The sequence below is a fragment of the Schistocerca serialis genome, chromosome 11, assembly GCF_023864345.2.
Source record: "Schistocerca serialis cubense isolate TAMUIC-IGC-003099 chromosome 11, iqSchSeri2.2, whole genome shotgun sequence".
NCBI lineage: Eukaryota > Metazoa > Arthropoda > Insecta > Orthoptera > Acrididae > Schistocerca > Schistocerca serialis.
Window position 1 is genome coordinate 179,719,054 of NC_064648.1, and position 17,465 is coordinate 179,736,518.

A 17,465-nucleotide genomic window follows, 5' to 3' on the forward strand; every position below is an offset into this window, starting at 1 on the left:
GGACGGGGCAGGGAGCACATACAAAGCAGGCTAGCATTCCTGACCAAGAGAATTGTACTGGTATCAAATATACGGCTTAGTTTGTGGATGAAATTTTTGAGAATATACGTCCGGGTCACAGCATTGTACGGTAGTTAGATATGAATTGTTGGAAAATCAGAATACAAAAGAATCGAAGCTTTTTAGATGTGGTGCTACAGAAAAGTGTTAGAAATTAGGTGGGCACCTAAGGTAAAGGAATGAGGTGGTTCTGTGCAGAAGTGGAGAGGGAGGAAATATGCGGAAAACACTGATAAGGAGAAGGGACAGGATGATAGGAGACCTGTTAGACATCACGGAATGAGTTTCATGATAATAGAGGGAGCTGTAGAGGGCAAAAACTGTAGAGGAAGACAGAGATCGGAATACATCCAGCAAACAGTTGAGGACGTAGGTTGCAAGTGCTACTCGGAGATGAAGAGGTTGGCAGGTGACAGAAGATTGATGATTCAAAAAATAAAAAATAAAATAGAATAAGAGTAGTGCTCACATTCTGGTAGGGAATGAGGTACAAAGAAATGTGTGTACAAGCAGGCGCTGATAATTTGTGTAACTACTATGCAGGCAACCGCACTCATACACTACTGGCCATTGAAATTCCTACACCAAGAAGATGATAAACGAGTATTCATTGGACAAATATATTATACTAGAACTGACATGTGATTACATTTTCACGCAATTTGGGTGCATAGACCCTGAGCAATCAGTACCCAGAACAACCACCTGTGGCCGTAATAACGGCCTTGATACGCCTGGGCATTGAGTCAAACAGAGCTTGGATGGCGTGTACAGGTACAGCTACCCATGCAGCTTCAACACGATACCACAGTTCATCGAGAGTAGTGACTGGCGTATTGTGACGAGCCAGTTGCTCGGCCATCATTGACCAGCCGTTTTCAATTGGTGAGAGATCTGGAGAATGTGCTTTCTGTATCCAGAAAGGCCCGTACAGGGCCTGCACATGCGGTCGTGCATTATCCTGCTGAAATGTATGGTTTCGCAGGGATCGAATGAAGGGTAGAGCCACGGGGACGTAACACATCTGAAATGTAACATCCACTGTTCAAAGTGCCGTCAATGCGAACAAGAGGTGACCGAGACGTGTAACCAATGGCACCCCGTACTATCACACCGGGTGATAAGCCAGTATGGCGATGACGAATACACGCTTCCAATGTGCGTTCACCGCGATGTCGCCAAACACGGATGCGACCATCGCGATGCTGTAAACAGGACCTGGATTCATCCGAAAAAATGACGTTTTGCCATTCGTGCACCCAGGTTCGTCGTCGAGTACACCATCTCAGGCGCTCCTGTCTGTGATGCAGCGTCAAGGGTAACCGCAGCCACGATCGCCGAGCTGATAGTCTATGCTGCTGCAAACGTCGTCGAACTGTTCGTGCAGATGGTTGTTGTCTTGCAAACGTCCCCATCTGTTGACCCAGGGATCGAGACGTGGCTGCACGATCCGTTACAGCCATGCGGATAAGATGCCTGTCATCTCGACTACTAGTGATACGAGGCCGTTGGGATCCAGCACGGCGTTCCGTATTACCCTCCTGAACCCACCGATTCCATTTTCTGCTAACAGTCATCGGATCTCGACCGACGCGAGCAGCAATGTCGCGATACGATAAACCGCAATCGCGATAGGCTACAATCCGACCTTTATCAAAGTCGGAAACGTGATGGTACGCATTTCTCCTCCTTACACGAGGCATCACAACAACGTTTCACCAGGCAACGCTGGTCAACTGGTGTTTGTGTATGAGAAATCGCTTGGAAACTTTCCTCGTGCCAGCACGTTGTAGGTGTCGCCACCGGCGCCAACCTCGTGTGAATGCTCTGAAAAGCTAATCATTTGCATATCACAGCATCTTCTTCCTGTTGGTTAAATTTCGCGTCTGTAGCACGTCATCTTCGTGGTGTAGCAATTTTAATGGCCAGTAGTGTACTTGGTGACGGCTGCGTACAACACACACACACACACACACACACACACACACACACACACACACACACACGCACTGACGGGCGTGTCGGGGGTACGCACGTGACCCTACTGCAGAACGACGGCAGCTGATTGGCTGCATCAGCCGGTTTGGTCCGGTTGACGCCGCGAGACAGACGCACGCACGATTACGCACACGCACTGAAGCTGCCACCTCGTGTTGTGACGTCACACGTGCGTGGCCGCCGCGGTATCTTGTGGGCCGTGCCGGGCCGTTTGCCCTCCATCTGCTGTGATACGACGGTCTTTCTGGAAGTAAAGTCTCAAATTCGTGCCTACTTGTTTTTCGTGTCACCTTCCAGCCTTGGAGCCAAAGAAACTGGCAATTTTGTGGTAAGTTTCTATGGGACCAAACTGCTGAGGACATCGGTCCATAGGCTTACAAACTATTTAATCCAAATTAACGGGGGAAGGACATCAAACGGGCCGACTTGGAGCAGGAGAGGCACCACAGGACATTTTATTTTCTACTGTCTATTCTTTCACAAATAAGTTCATAAAACTTTGTCTGCATCACCAGGAAGGATTCAGAATTCACACTCATAGCAGTGGAAGCTCGAAAACATAACGAAGTAATTTTAATTACGTGTGAAATTTCATCATTTTTTTCACTTACTAATGGCAGCATTTGTTGCTATAGGTACACTTTTCTTCGTAAGTAACAGAGATGATTCGATGAATTTTACACAGCATACAAACCATTCTCAAAGATGTATGAAACTCTAGAATTTTCCAAATCTATTAAAAACTGTGGTAAAAATTGAGGTAATTAAGTACAGAATTTTTGTTTTTTCTATACATGAAGTTTAAAATACAACAGATCATTCGTTTTTTCATAAATTAAATAAATTCTAGAGTTTCATACGCCTGTAAGTATGGTATGTACGCTGTGCCAAATTCATCGAAGAATCTGTCTTACTTATGAAGAAAAGTGTACCTATAGCAACAAATGCAGCCATTAGTGAGTGAAAAAAATGATGAAATTTCACACGCAAAAAAAATTAATTTTTTTGTTTTCGAACTTCCACTGCAATGAGTGTGAATACTGAATCCTTCCTGGTGATGCTGACAAAGTTTTGTGAATTTATTTGTAAAAGTACAGACAGTAGGAAATTAAAATGTCCTGTGATGCCTCTCCGGCTCCAAGTCGGCCCGTTTGACGTCCTACCCCCCTTAAAGTAACTAGCGCCAGGGACAATATACACACACACACACCCGTGTCCGAGGGAGGACGCGAATTTCCGACAGGGGAGCCGCGCGAACCATGACAAGTTGTCTTAGACTGCGAGTCTACTTCGTGCGACAAAGAAACTGCTACACTATCGTGTAGGGGCCCCCTAAGCACGCAGAAGTGCCGCAACACGACGTGGCATGGAGTCGACTAATATATGAAGTAGTGCTGGAGGGAACTGACACCATGAATCCTACAGGACTGTCCACAAATCCGTAGGAGTACGAGGGAGTGGAGATCTGTTCTGAACAGCACCTTGCAAGGCATCCCAGATACGCTCAATAATGTTTATGTCTGGGGAGTCTGGTGCCCAGCGGAAGTGTTTAAACTCAGAAGAGTTTTCCTGTAGCCACTCTGTAGCTATTATGGAAGTGTGGGGTGTCGCATTGTCCTGCTGGAATTGTCCAAGCCCGTCGGAATGCAGAATGGACGTCAGTGGATGCCGGTGATCAGACAGGATGCTTACGTATGTGGACGTATTCTAAACATTCTGCGTGGTGTCTGTTTGTTCTATATCGTGTCTCCCTACCACTTTGGCGCAACGACGCTCTGAGCGTGTTTTTTAGGGAATTGGCTAGTTTGAACCTGGGACCTGTTGCTGGTAAGGAGACGCCAGACCACACATGACATGTAGAGTTCAGAAGAGTTCAGTGAGACTAGCGATGATATAACCAAATACTTAATGATTTCAGCGTCAGCTCCACTGTACTCCCTTTAAAGGAATCTTAATACTAACTAAATTTAGTGGAAGGGGTTCAAGGCTTTACTATTTTTAGTTATCTGGTAAAATAACGTCGAAAAAGCAGTTAAGTTTACCATTGGAAATTTTATTCTACTCACAAAACATCGTTTACAAATTGCACTATTGATAAAAGGAAATGTTTTAATACAGGATGGTAAAAACCGACTGCGTTCAACAAAAATGTGAACGAATTTTCCATGAATGGGTTTCCAAGTTCTACAATGGAACGAAGGATGACCTATGCCATATCACATCTGTAATCTAGGATTAAATTAAGTTTCACAAAAGAGAAAACTATCAAAATGGTCTACAGTGACCCTCAGTTATCGTTAATTATTTATCTAACTTGTCGTAAATTACGGCGGCTGATGTGGCTTCTCAATAACTACTTAACAAATAATCATTGCGTTTCAGATTTTTACTTAAAGTGGCAAATGTGAACACCATGAGCTTTAATTGACGATCGACACTAGTATTATGTAAAGGGGATGTAACAGATGAGACTTCTGCAGTTCTGAGTGAAGCCTTATGCGCTCAGAAATGCGGCATCGCGTGCGTTCGTTACCTTGTCCGTGTTCGTCAGGGGGCGGCGGCCGGCGCAGCTCCGCACACCTCGCTGTCTCGGAAGCAATTCCCTAGCAACTCTCTCCTAAGTTCTCCTTACTATAATTTACATAAGTTGGTTTCAAAGAAACTATCTGGCTGTGTTTTTATCTGACCAATCAGGGTCTCAATGTTAACCTTAAACTCCGCCTACAAAAATTTTGTCTATCCAATGAGAAACGTTATACTTTTCGTGGTGGGGCAATGTTTTTAAAGTTTGCAACGTAACAGAGACGCGAAAAAGTCTCACGCTAAAACTTGCAGCTGGTGTGGTCCTTTTAGCGTTATCGTAAGATCTATACTGTTCTCTGGAGGGCTCTATCTTTTAACATGGGCTGGGGGGTGGTCCTAACATAACAGAGACGCGAAAAAGTCTCACGCTAAAACGTGCGGCTGGGGTGTGGTCCTAGCAGTTGGCTGGCGACGTGGGTGTCTGTCCCTTATCGTAGGGCCTTCCAGCTTAACACGGTTCTTCCCTCGGCTTTCTGTTCTCGTTTCTCCCCTCGGAACTGCGTCTGTTTCACGGTGGGAAGGTATGACATGCATTTAGGCATTCTTGTGTTAGTCTGTGGTATTCCATTTGCTCACTCGTTACTCGTATTACTTTGGTTAATTTAATGTCACGATTTATTCGGAGCTATGTGACATACTACTGGATTTGCTTATCATCTCAGGGTTTTCATGGAAGGTGTTGCATTTGCCTGACACCTTACAGTATCAGGGGCCCCACATCACTCCAACTGCACACGCCCCACACCATTACAGAGCCTCCACCAGCTCGAACACTCCCCTGCTGACATGCAGGGCCGATGCATTCGTGAGGTTGTCTCCGTACCCGTACACCTCCATCCGCTTGATACAATTTGGAACGAGACTCGTCCGACCAGGCAACACGTTTCCAGTCACCAACAGTCCAATGTCGGTGTTGACGGGCCCAGGCGAGGCGTAAAGCTTTGTGTTCCGCAGTCATCGAGGGTACACGATTGGGCCTTCAGCTCCGAAATCCCATATCGATGATGTTTCGTTGAATATTTCGCACGCTGACACTTGTTGATGGTTCAGCACTGAAATCTGCAGTAATTTGCGGAAGGGCTGCACTTCTGTCACGCTGAACGATTCTCTTCAGTCGGAGATTTGATGTTTTACCGGATTCCTTACGTCCAGTGTACACTAGTGAAATAGATGTTCGGGAAAATCCCCATTTCATCGCTACCTTGGAGATGCTGTGTCCCATCGTTCGTGTGCCGACTACAACACGATGTTCAAACTCACTTCAATCTTGCTAACCTGCTACTGTGGCAGCAGTGACCGATCTAACAACTGCGTCAGACACTTGTCGTCTTATACGAGGTGTGGCTAGAAAAAAACCGGACTAGTACTAGTGAAACAATAAAACGAATGCAATAAGGCTGAAAGTCGCGTGGCCTGTCACGTGACTCTCGCTCCGCCTACTGCTCGAGTTTCATCTGCCTCCTGCACTCAGTCTGCCCGTGGCGTCTGTTTTAAGTAGTTGACGTTTTGTCTGTGCGTCGGAAAATGTTGAGTATACAGAAAGAACAGCGTGTTAACGTCAAATTTGGTTTCAAACTAGGAAAATCTGCAAGTGAAACGTTTGTAATGTTACAACAAGTGTACGGCGATGATTGTTTATCGCGAACACAAGTGTTTGAGTGGTTTAAACGATTTAAAGATGGCCGCGAAGACACCAGTGATGACACTCGCACTGGCAGACCATTGTCAGCAAAAACTGATGCAAACATTGAAAAAATCGGTAAACTTGTTCGACAAGATCGCCGTTTAACAATCAGAGCAGCGTCTGAGTTAACAGGAGTTGACAAGGAAAGTGTTAGGCAGATTCTTCATGAAAGTTTCAACACGAACAAAGTGTGTTCAAAAATGGTTCCAAAGTGTCTCACAATTGAACAGAAGGAACGCCGAAGAATGATTTGTTCTGACATCCTGGAAAACATTGAAAGTGATCCCACCTTCTTACAAAATCGATGCATTGGAAAACTCCTGGTTCTCCACGACAAAAAAAAGCACGAATGTCAAAATCGAAATTCAAGGCAATGATGATTGTTTTTTTTGACATCAAAGGGATTGTGCACATTGATTGGGTACCAGAGGGACAAACAGTGAATCAGCATTACTACATTAGCGTCCTGGCTACCCTACGTGAGCGAGTACGGAGAAAACGGAACGATTTGTGGAGAAAAAAGTCATGGATCCTTCACCAAGACAATGCCCCAGCTCACAGTGCGTTGTCAGTGAAGACGTTTTTGGCAAAACACAACATTCCCATCTTAGATCATCCACCCTACTCACCTGATTTGGCCCCCTGTGACTTTTTTCTTTTCCCTAAAGTCAAGTCAGCTTTGAAAGGAACTAGATTTGAGACTGTTGAAGCAGTAAAAGAAAAAGCGACGAAGTAATGTATGGTCTTACCGAAAATGATCTGCAGCATTGCTATGAACAGTCGAAAATTCGTATGGAGCGGTGCAGAGACCGAGGAGGAGAGTACATTGAAGGAGATAACATGAAATTGTAAATAATTGTAAATAAATGTTTTTTCCAGCATCAGTACGGATTTTTTCTAGCCGCACCTCGTATAGGCAGACCGCAGCGCCGTATTCTGCTGTTTACATATTTCTGTATTTCAATACGCATGCCCAAACCAGTTTCTTTGCCGCTTCAGTGTACACATTGTTGCTTTACATGCGGCTTTTTCGTCAAACGCGTGTCCATTTTCAAATTGTTTAGGTGTTAACAACGACTTAAAATCTTGAAAAAGATAGCCTGGACACTTTTCGACCAACACAAAATCTTCAAAAGATCATGATTAACAATAAATTACAAGCTATTGGTATATCTTGTGGTCTGTCAAAGGCATTTGACTGCATAAATCACAATAGCCTTTTAAGTACATTAGATAATTCGATGTAATAGGAAATGCTGGAAAATGGTTCAGTTGCTACAAGTCTGACAGGAAACAAAGTTTATCATTAGGAAACTAATTACTTGTGGTGTCCCACAAGATTCCCTCCTAGGGCCCTTTTTTTTTGTTGTGCACATCAATGACGTTTCCTCAGTAATATTAGCAGATGCTGTGTTTGTTTTGTTTGCAGACTGTTATAAAAAAGCCAACACTCCACATGGCAATCAACTTGCAGAACATTGGAAAGCAGCCACCAAATGTCAACAAATTTAACATTTTTTTAGAACCACGCCATTATAAAATTTACAAAGTTTTCCTTATAGTAGTAGATCCCAGCGTTTATAAAAGCTCTCGATACTAACTTATACCTGAATTACGCAATACATGTCACAATATTCAAATAATTATTTCATTCAACATGTGTTGGAACTAATAAAGGAATTTATTGTGTGCTGTAGGCAAGTACAAAACGTGTGACATAATACTAATAAAGAACTGTCATCACAAGATTTATTTTAATATATAAGAATTAATTAAAACCAGAAGCTGGAACTAACGATCCAAATAACACTTTATACACCTAATTATTTTACATTGTCTATTGGATAGGCCCTTAATAATGTGATCTTCCACAAATTTTCGAATTTTATTGAATATGTTTCACATTGTATTTTATTATTCTGTGTTTACATACTAATTTCTTGACTGTAATAGTGTACTTAGTTTTATCATAAACGTTGCAATTGATTTCAGAATCAGTCTGCAATCAGGACAGCTAGCAAAACACTCGTGCAACCAGTCCTGGGATATTGCTCCTTTGTGTGGCATTAGTATCAGGGAATACTGAACGTGTGAGCATGTTGGGGCGATCTCTAAACGGCATCTCTGATTCGTATCTCTATCACCGCAAAAGCTGCAACTTAGAGGATCTAGGTGATTTTCTGTGTAAAGTAAAGTTGATTAATGAGTGATGTCAGGACACATTATAATTCATACTGCGCATTTTCTTGGTGCCAAAGCATTTTAAAAAAACGCCACGCACTGGAACTTTCAGAATCTCTGTGACGTCTTCACTAACAAGAATATGACTGTCGCTATACAACCAGAAGCAATATTCATCATAAAATCTTTAAAAAAGAGAAAATTCTAGTGGTTATGATGAAATACACTCCTGGAAATTGAAATAAGAACACCGTGAATTCATTGTCCCAGGAAGGGGAAACTTTATTGACACATTCCTGGGGTCAGATACATCACATGATCACACTGACAGAACCACAGGCACATAGACACAGGCAACAGAGCATGCACAATGTCGGCACTAGTACAGTGTATATCCACCTTTCGCAGCAATGCAGGCTGCTATTCTCCCATGGAGACGATCGTAGAGATGCTGGATGTAGTCCTGTGGAACGGCTTGCCATGCCATTTCCACCTGGCGCCTCAGTTGGACCAGCGTTCGTGCTGGACGTGCAGACCGCGTGAGACGACGCTTCATCCAGTCCCAAACATGCTCAATGGGGGACAGATCCGGAGATCTTGCTGGCCAGGGTAGTTGACTTACACCTTCTAGAACACGTTGGGTGCATTGTCCTGTTGGAATAGCAAGTTCCCTTGCCGGTCTAGGAATGGTAGAACGATGGGTTCGATGACGGTTTGGATGTACTGTGCACTATTCAGCGTCCCCTCGACGATCACCAGTGGTGTACGGCCAGTGTAGGAGATCGCTCCCCACACCATGATGCCGGGTGTTGGCCCTGTGTGCCTCGGTCGTATGCAGTCCTGATTGTGGCGCTCACCTGCACGGCGCCAAACACGCATACGACCATCATTGGCACCAAGGCAGAAGCGACTCTCATCGCTGAAGACGACACGTCTCCATTCGTCCCTCCATTCACGCCTGTCGCGACACCACTGGAGGCGGGCTGCACGATGTTGGGGCGTGAGCGGAAGACGGCCTAACGGTGTGCGGGACCGTAGCCCAGCTTCATGGAGACGGTTGCGAATGGTCCTCGCCGATACCCCAGGAGCAACAGTGTCCCTAATTTGCTGGGAAGTGGCGGTGCGGTCCCCTACGGCACTGCGTAGGATCCTACGGTCTTGGCGTGCATCCGTGCGTCGCTGCGGTCCGGTCCCAGGTCGACGGGCACGTGCTCCTTCCGCCGACCACTGGCGACAACATCGATGTACTGTGGAGACCTCACGCCCCACGTGTTGAGCAATTCGGCGGTACGTCCACCCGGCCTCCCGCATACCCACTATACGCCCTCGCTCAAAGTCCGTCAACTGCACATACGGTTCACGTCCACGCTGTCGCGGCATGCTACCAGTGTTAAAGACTGCGATGGAGCTCCGTATGCCACGGCAAACTGGCTGACACTGACGGCGGCGGTGCACAAATGCTGCGCAGCTAGCGCCATTCGACGGCCAACACCGCGGTTCCTGGTGTGTCCGCTGTGCCGTGCGTGTGATCATTGCTTGTACAGCCCTCTCGCAGTGTCCGGAGCAAGTATGGTGGGTCTGACACACCGGTGTCAATGTGTTCTTTTTTCCATTTCCAGGAGTGTATTATCAGAGTTGACAAAAGAGCGTGCTTCAGATTTCTACATCTACAGCTGCATCTACATCTATATCTACATCTACATAGATACTCCACAAACTAACGTACGTTCCCTGTTAGAGGCTATCCTGTACCACTAGTTACGTTTAGTAACATATCAAGCTCTCTGTGTAGCCAGTCATTTTTCAGTGGGACGTTTCCTGAACGGTACAAATATGTTGAAGTTAAGCCTTTGCTCAAGAAAGGAGATAAAGAAATACTGTCAAATCTCAGTCCAATGTCACTTTGCCAGCATTCTAAAATTTTTTAGAAAATACAGTGACGGCTTCTTAACTACCTGACACAAATAATATTCGGGGTGTTACAAAAAGGTACGGCCAAACTTTCAGGAAACATTCCTCACACACAAATAAAGAAAATATGTTATGTGGACATGTGTCCGGAAACGCTTACTTTCCATGTTAAAGCTCATTTTATTACTTCTCTTCAAATCACATTAATCATGGAATGGAAACACAAAGCAACAGAACGTACCAGCGTGACTTCAAACACTTTGTTACAGGAAATGTTCAAAAAGTCCTCCGTTAGCGAGGATACATGCATCAACCTTCCGTCGCACGGAATCCCTGAAGCGCTGATGCAACCCTGGAGAATGGCATATTGTATGACATCCGTCCACAATACGAGCGCGAAGAGTCTCTACATTTGGTACCGGGGTTGCGTAGACAAGAGCTTTCAAATGCCCCCATAAATGAAAGTCAAGAGGGTTGAGGTCAGGAGAGCGTGGAGGCCACGGAATTGGTCCGCCTCTACCAATCCATCGGTCACCGAATCTGTTGTTGAGAAGCGTACGAACACTTCGACTGAAATGTGCAGGAGCTCCATCGTGCATGAACCACATGTTGTGTCGTACTTGTAAATGCACATGTTCTAGCAGCACAGGTAGAGTATCCCGTATGAAATCATGATAACGTGCTCCATTGAGCGTAGGTGGAAGAACATGGGGCCCAATCATGATGCTAGTACTGTAGAGCAATGTGTCGCATGTCAACACGAGCACCGAAGTCAACATTACCTTCCTTCAATTGGGCCAACTGGCGGTGAATCGAGGAAGTACAGTACAGTACATACTGACGAAACTAAAATGAGCTCTAACATGGAACGTAAGCGTTTCCGGACACATGTCCACATAACATCTTTTCTTTATTTGTGTGTGAGGAATGTTTGCTCAAAGTTTGGACGTACCTTTTTGTAACAACCTGTATTGTCCAAGTCTCAGGTATACTGGTATATCTTGTGGTCTGCCAAAGGCATTTGACTGCATAAATCACAATATCCTTTCAAGTAAATTAGAATATTACGGTGTAATAGGAAATGCTGGAAAATGGGTCAGTTGTTATATGTCTGACAGGAAACAAAGTTTGTCATTATAAAACTAATTACATGTGGTGTCCCACAAGATTCCATCCTAGGGCCCTTGTTTTTTCTTGTGTACATCAGTGTGTGAGCCGTACCAGATCGGTCTGACGGAGGAGATAGAGAAGATCCAAAGAAGAGCGGCGCGTTTCGTCACAGGGTTATTTGGTAACCGTGATAGCATTACGGAGATGTTTAATAAACTCCAGTGGCAGACTCTGCAAGAGAGGCGCTCTGCATCGCGGTGTAGCTTGCTCGCCAGGTTTCGAGAGGGTGCGTTTTTGGATGAGGTATCGAATATATTGCTTCCCCCTACTTATACCTCCCGAGGAGATCACGAATGTAAAATTAGAGAGATTAGAGCGCGCACGGAGGCTTTCAGACAGTCGTTCTTCCCGCGAACCATACGCGACTGGAACAGGAAAGGGAGGTAATGACAGTGGCACATAAAGTGCCCTCCGCCACACACCGTTGGGTGGCTTGCGGAGTATAAATATAGATGTAGATGTAGATGAATGACATTTTATCAGTAACATTACCAGATCCTGTGCTTGTTTTGTTTACAGATCTACATCTACATCTACATCCATACTCCGCAAGCCACCTGACGGTGTGTGGCGGAGGTACCTTGAGTACCGCTATCGGTTCTCCCTTCTATTCCAGTCTCGTATTGTTCGTGGAAAGAAGGATTGTCGGTATGCCTCTGTGTGGGCTCTAACGTCTCTGATTTTATCCTCACGGTCTCTTCGCGGAATATACGTAGGAGGGAGCAATACACTGCTCGACTCCTCGGTGAAGGTATGTTCTCGAAACTTTGACAAAAGCCCGTACCGAGCTACTGAGCGTCTCTCCTGCAGAGTCTTCCACTGGAGTTTATCTATCATCTCCGTAACGCTTTCGCGATTACTAAATGATCCTGTAACGAAGCGCGCTGCTCTCCGTTGGATCTTCTCTATATCTTCTATCAACCCTATCTGGTACGGATCCCACACTGCTGAGCAGTATTCAAGCAGTGGGCGAACAAGTGTACTGTAACCTACTTCCTTTGTTTTCGGATTGCATTTCCTTAGGATTCTTCCCATGAATCTCAGTCTGGCATCTGCTTTACCGACGATCAACTTTATATTATCATTCCATTTTAAATCACTCCTAATGCGTACTCCCAGATAATTTATGGTATTAACTGCTTCCAGTTCCTGACCTGCTATTTTGTAGCTAAATGATAAAGGATCTATCTTTCTGTGTATTCGCAGCACATTACACTTGTCTACATTGAGATTCAATTGCCATTCCCTGCACCATGCGTCAATTCGCTGCAGATCCTCCTGCATTTCAGTACAATTTTCCATTGTTACAACCTCTCGATACACCACAGCATCATCCGCAAAAAGCCTCAGTGAACTTCTGATGACATCCACAAGGTCATTTATGTATATTGTGAATAGCAACGGTCCTATGACACTCCCCTGCGGCACACCTGAAATCACTCTTACTTCGGAAGACTTCTCTCCATTGAGAATGACATGCTGCGTCCTGTTATCTAGGAACTCCTCAATCCAATCACACAATTGGTCTGATAGTCCATATGCTCTTACTTTGTTCATTAAACGACTGTGGGGAACTGTATCGAATTCCTTGCGGAAGTCGAGAAACACGGCATCTACCTGTGAACCCGTGTCTATGGCCCTCTGAGTCTCGTGGACGAATAGCGCGAGCTGGGTTTCACATGACCGTCTTTTTCGAAACCCATGCTGATTACTCCAGAGTAGATTTCTTGTCTGCAGAAAAGTCATTATACTCGAACACAATACGTGTTCCAAAATTCTACAACTGATCGACGTTAGAGATATAGGTCTATAGTTCTGCACATCTGTTCGACGTCCCTTCTTGAAAACGGGGATGACCTGTGCCCTTTTCCAATCCTTTGGAACGCTACGCTCTTCTAGAGACCTACGGTACACCGCTGCAAGAAGGGGGGCAAGTTCCTTCACGTACTCTGTGTAAAATTGAACTGGTATCCCATCAGGTCCAGCGGCCTTTCCTCTTTTGAGCGATTTTAATTGTTTCTCTATCGCTCTGTCGTCTATTTCGATATCTACCATTTTGTCATCTGTTGTACAGATGATACAATCAATAGGAAATCAAGTGTGGCCTTAGAATTTAATTTTTATGGACAGTAATAGATAGTTCCTAGCTAATTCTTTGCAACTAAACTTTGAGAAAACACAATGCATGTAACTCAGTACTTGTAAGAGGTTTCCCACCTCTACGTGCCTAGAATATGACAGACAGATAAAAAAGGTGCACAGTGTTAAATTCTTGGGATTGTAGCTTGACAGTGAATTTAGTGGGAGGGGCATGCCAGAGAACTGCTGAAGCACCTAAACAAATCTCTATTTGCAATGCCAATGTTGCCAGACGTAAGCGATATAAAAATAAATAAGCTGACATACTATGCTTACTTTCATTCCATAATGTCATATGGGATTATTTTTGGTGGCTCATCATCAGGATAAACTCAGAAAGATTAGAGCCCATGCAGAGGCATACCGACAATCTTTCCTTCCACAAACAGTACGAGACTGGAATAGAAGGGAGAACCAATAGAGGTACTCGAGGTACCCTCCGCCACACACCGCCAGGTGGCATGCGGAGTATGGATGTAGATGAAGTCAAGCTAGAGTACAAAAACGCGTAATAAACGTTATCTGTGGTGAAAAGTCAAAAACATCCCACAAGAGAATATGGAAATATTAACTACTGCATCGTGATATATTTATTCCTTAAAGAAATTTGTCATTAAAAATGTACTTCTTTCTTTTTTTTTTTTTCAAACAAACAGCTCACTTCGTGGAATCGATACTACAAGTAAGAATAATTTTCACAAAGATTTAAAGTGATTTTCTATGGTCCAAAAAGGTGTCCATTATTCAATAACACACAGTTCCCATAACTTCGACAGTAGCCACGAAAAAGTTAAACCTCTAATAAAGTTCAATTTAAGAGGCGCCTTAACGGTTTATTGGCGGCCAACTACCTCTATTACAATGATGAATTTATTAGTAGAAACAATGGGAATGTGTGTTTTACTGATAATATAAGATGATGCGAATATTAGTACAATCTGACATCCGCACAAAGTCAGTGCACGAATGTCTTGTTTTATACCCTAGAAATTGTAAATTTCACGAGACTTTAGTAATGTAGGGTTAAGCATTGTGATGATCAGCTTACTTGCATTCACTATTATAATGGGAGAAGTTTGTTGATGTATACCAGTTCTTCGACTAATATTTCTGTAGAAGGTAGAAGAGTAATAGTGCAATTACGTGGCAAGTGCGTAGCTGATCTCTGCTGAGGATGTTTCACAATCATGCTTATCAAGTTACTACAACAATTAGCGATGCTACAATCAAGACTAAACACAAGCAAAGATTTTGATACTACCGACAGTTAACTACATAAACAGCAAAACTGTAGTAAGCGATAAATTGTTCCCTTCACCATTTTGCGGGACATGTCAGCTAGAAAGAGTTTCCTAAAAGTCAGAAAGCAGATGTAATGTTTGTTGGTAGACGCTAAGTTTTTCATTCACAAAGACTTGACGAATCATGTCCGTGTATCTGCACACACACACACACACACACACACACACACACACACACACACACACACACACACACACACAGTTTCTAAATGTGACTCTTCTCCCGTTGTCTTAAACTTCTTACATACGGTTACACATCTTATTGACTAGATTATGCGAGTATTTTAAATTTTAAAATTGGTCAATAATTAGGTGCAAGATGCATACAAATTATAAAAAAATATACAGGGTGGTGCATTGATGGTGACCGGGCCAAATACCTCACGAAATAAGCATCAAACGACAAAACTACAAAGAACGAAACTTGTCTAGCTTCAAGGGGGAAACCAGATAGCGCTATGGTTGGCCCGCTAGATGGCGCTGCCATAGGTCAAACGGATATCAAATGCGTTTTTAAAAATAGGAACCCCCATTTTTTATTACATATTCGTGTACTACGTAAAGAAACATGGATGTTTTAGTTGGCCCATTTTTTTCGCTTTGTGATAGATGGCGCTGTAATAGTGACAAACATATCGATCACAATTTTAGACGAACAGTTGGTAACAGGTGGTTTTTTAAATTAAAATACAGGAAGTAGGTACGTTTCAACATTTTATTTCGGTTGTTCCAATGTGGTACATGTATCTTTGTGAGCTTATCATTTCTGAGAACGCATGCTGTTACAGCGTGATTACCTGTAAATACCACATTAATGCAATAAATGCTCAAAATGATGTCCGTCAACCTCAATGCATTTGAGAATACGTGTAACGACATTCCTCCCAACAGCAAGTAGTTAGCCTGCCGTAATGTTCGCACATGCATTGACAATGCACAGAAACATGTTGTCAGGCGTTGTCGGTGGATCACGATAGCAAATATCCTTCAACTTTCCTCACAGAAAGAAATACGGGGACGTCAGATCCGGTGAACGTGCGGGCCACGGTATGGTACTTCGACGACCAATCCACCTGTCATCAAATATGCTATTCAATACCGCTTCAACCGCACGCGAGCTATGTGCCGGACATCTATCATGTTGGAAGTACATCGCCATTCTGTCGTGCAGTGAAACATCTTGTAGTAACATCGGTAGAACTTTACGTAGGAAATCAGCATACATTGTACCATTTAGATCGCCATCGATAAAATGGGAGTCAATTATCCTTCCTCCCACACTGCCGCACCATACATTAACCCGCCAAGGTCGCTGATGTTCCACTTGTCGCAGCCATCGTGGATTTTCCGTTGCCCAATAGTGCATATTATGCCGGTTTACGTTACCGCGGTTGGTGAATGACGCTTCGTCGCTAAATAGAACGCTTGCAAAAAACCTGTCATCGTCCCGTAATTTCTCTTGTGCCCAGTGGCAGAGCTGTACACGACGTTTAAAGTCGTCGCCATGGAATTCCTGGTGCACAGAAATATGGTAAGGGTGCGATCGATGTTGATGTAGCATTCTCGACACCGACGTTTTTGAGATTCCCGATTCTCGCGCAATTTGTCTGCTACTGATGTGCGGATTAGCCGCGACAGCAGCTAAAACACCTACTTGGGCATAATCATTTGTTGCAGGTCGTGGTTGACGTTTCACATGTGGCTGAACACTTCCTGTTTCCTTAAATAACGTAACTGTCCGGCGAACGGTCCGGACACTTGGATGATGTCGTCCAGGATACCGAGCAGCATACATAGCACACGCCCGTTGGGCATTTTGATCACAATAGCCACACATCAACACGATGTCGACCTCTTCCGCAATTGGTAAACGGCCCATCTTAACACGGGTAATGTATCACGAAGCAAATACCGTCCGCACTGGCGGAATGTTACGAGATACCACGTACTTACACGTTTGAGACTATTACAGCGCCATCTGTCACAAGGCGAAAAAAGTGGGCCAACTAAAACATTCATGTTTCTTTACGTACTACACGGATATATAATAAAAAATGAGGGTTCCTATTTAAAAAAAACGCAGTTGATATCCGTTTGACCTATGGTAGCGCCATCCAGAGGGGCCAACCATAGCGCCATCTGGTTTCCCCCTTCAAGCTAGACGAGTTTCGTTCTTTGTAGTTTTTTCGTTTGACGCTTATTTCGTGAGATATTTGGCCCGGTCACGATCGATGCACCACCCTGTATATATGCAGGTATGTATACATTTATGAATTTATACTCCGCACCTCCTCCTAAACCACTGGACTGATTTCAATCAAACTTGGCACACATATCACTTACTGTCTGGAAGGAAGCTCTCTGCGGATGAGTACAGCCCAACCCACATAGCAAAGCCGTGGAGATGGCGGTTAAACAGCAGTGCAGTCCATGACGTA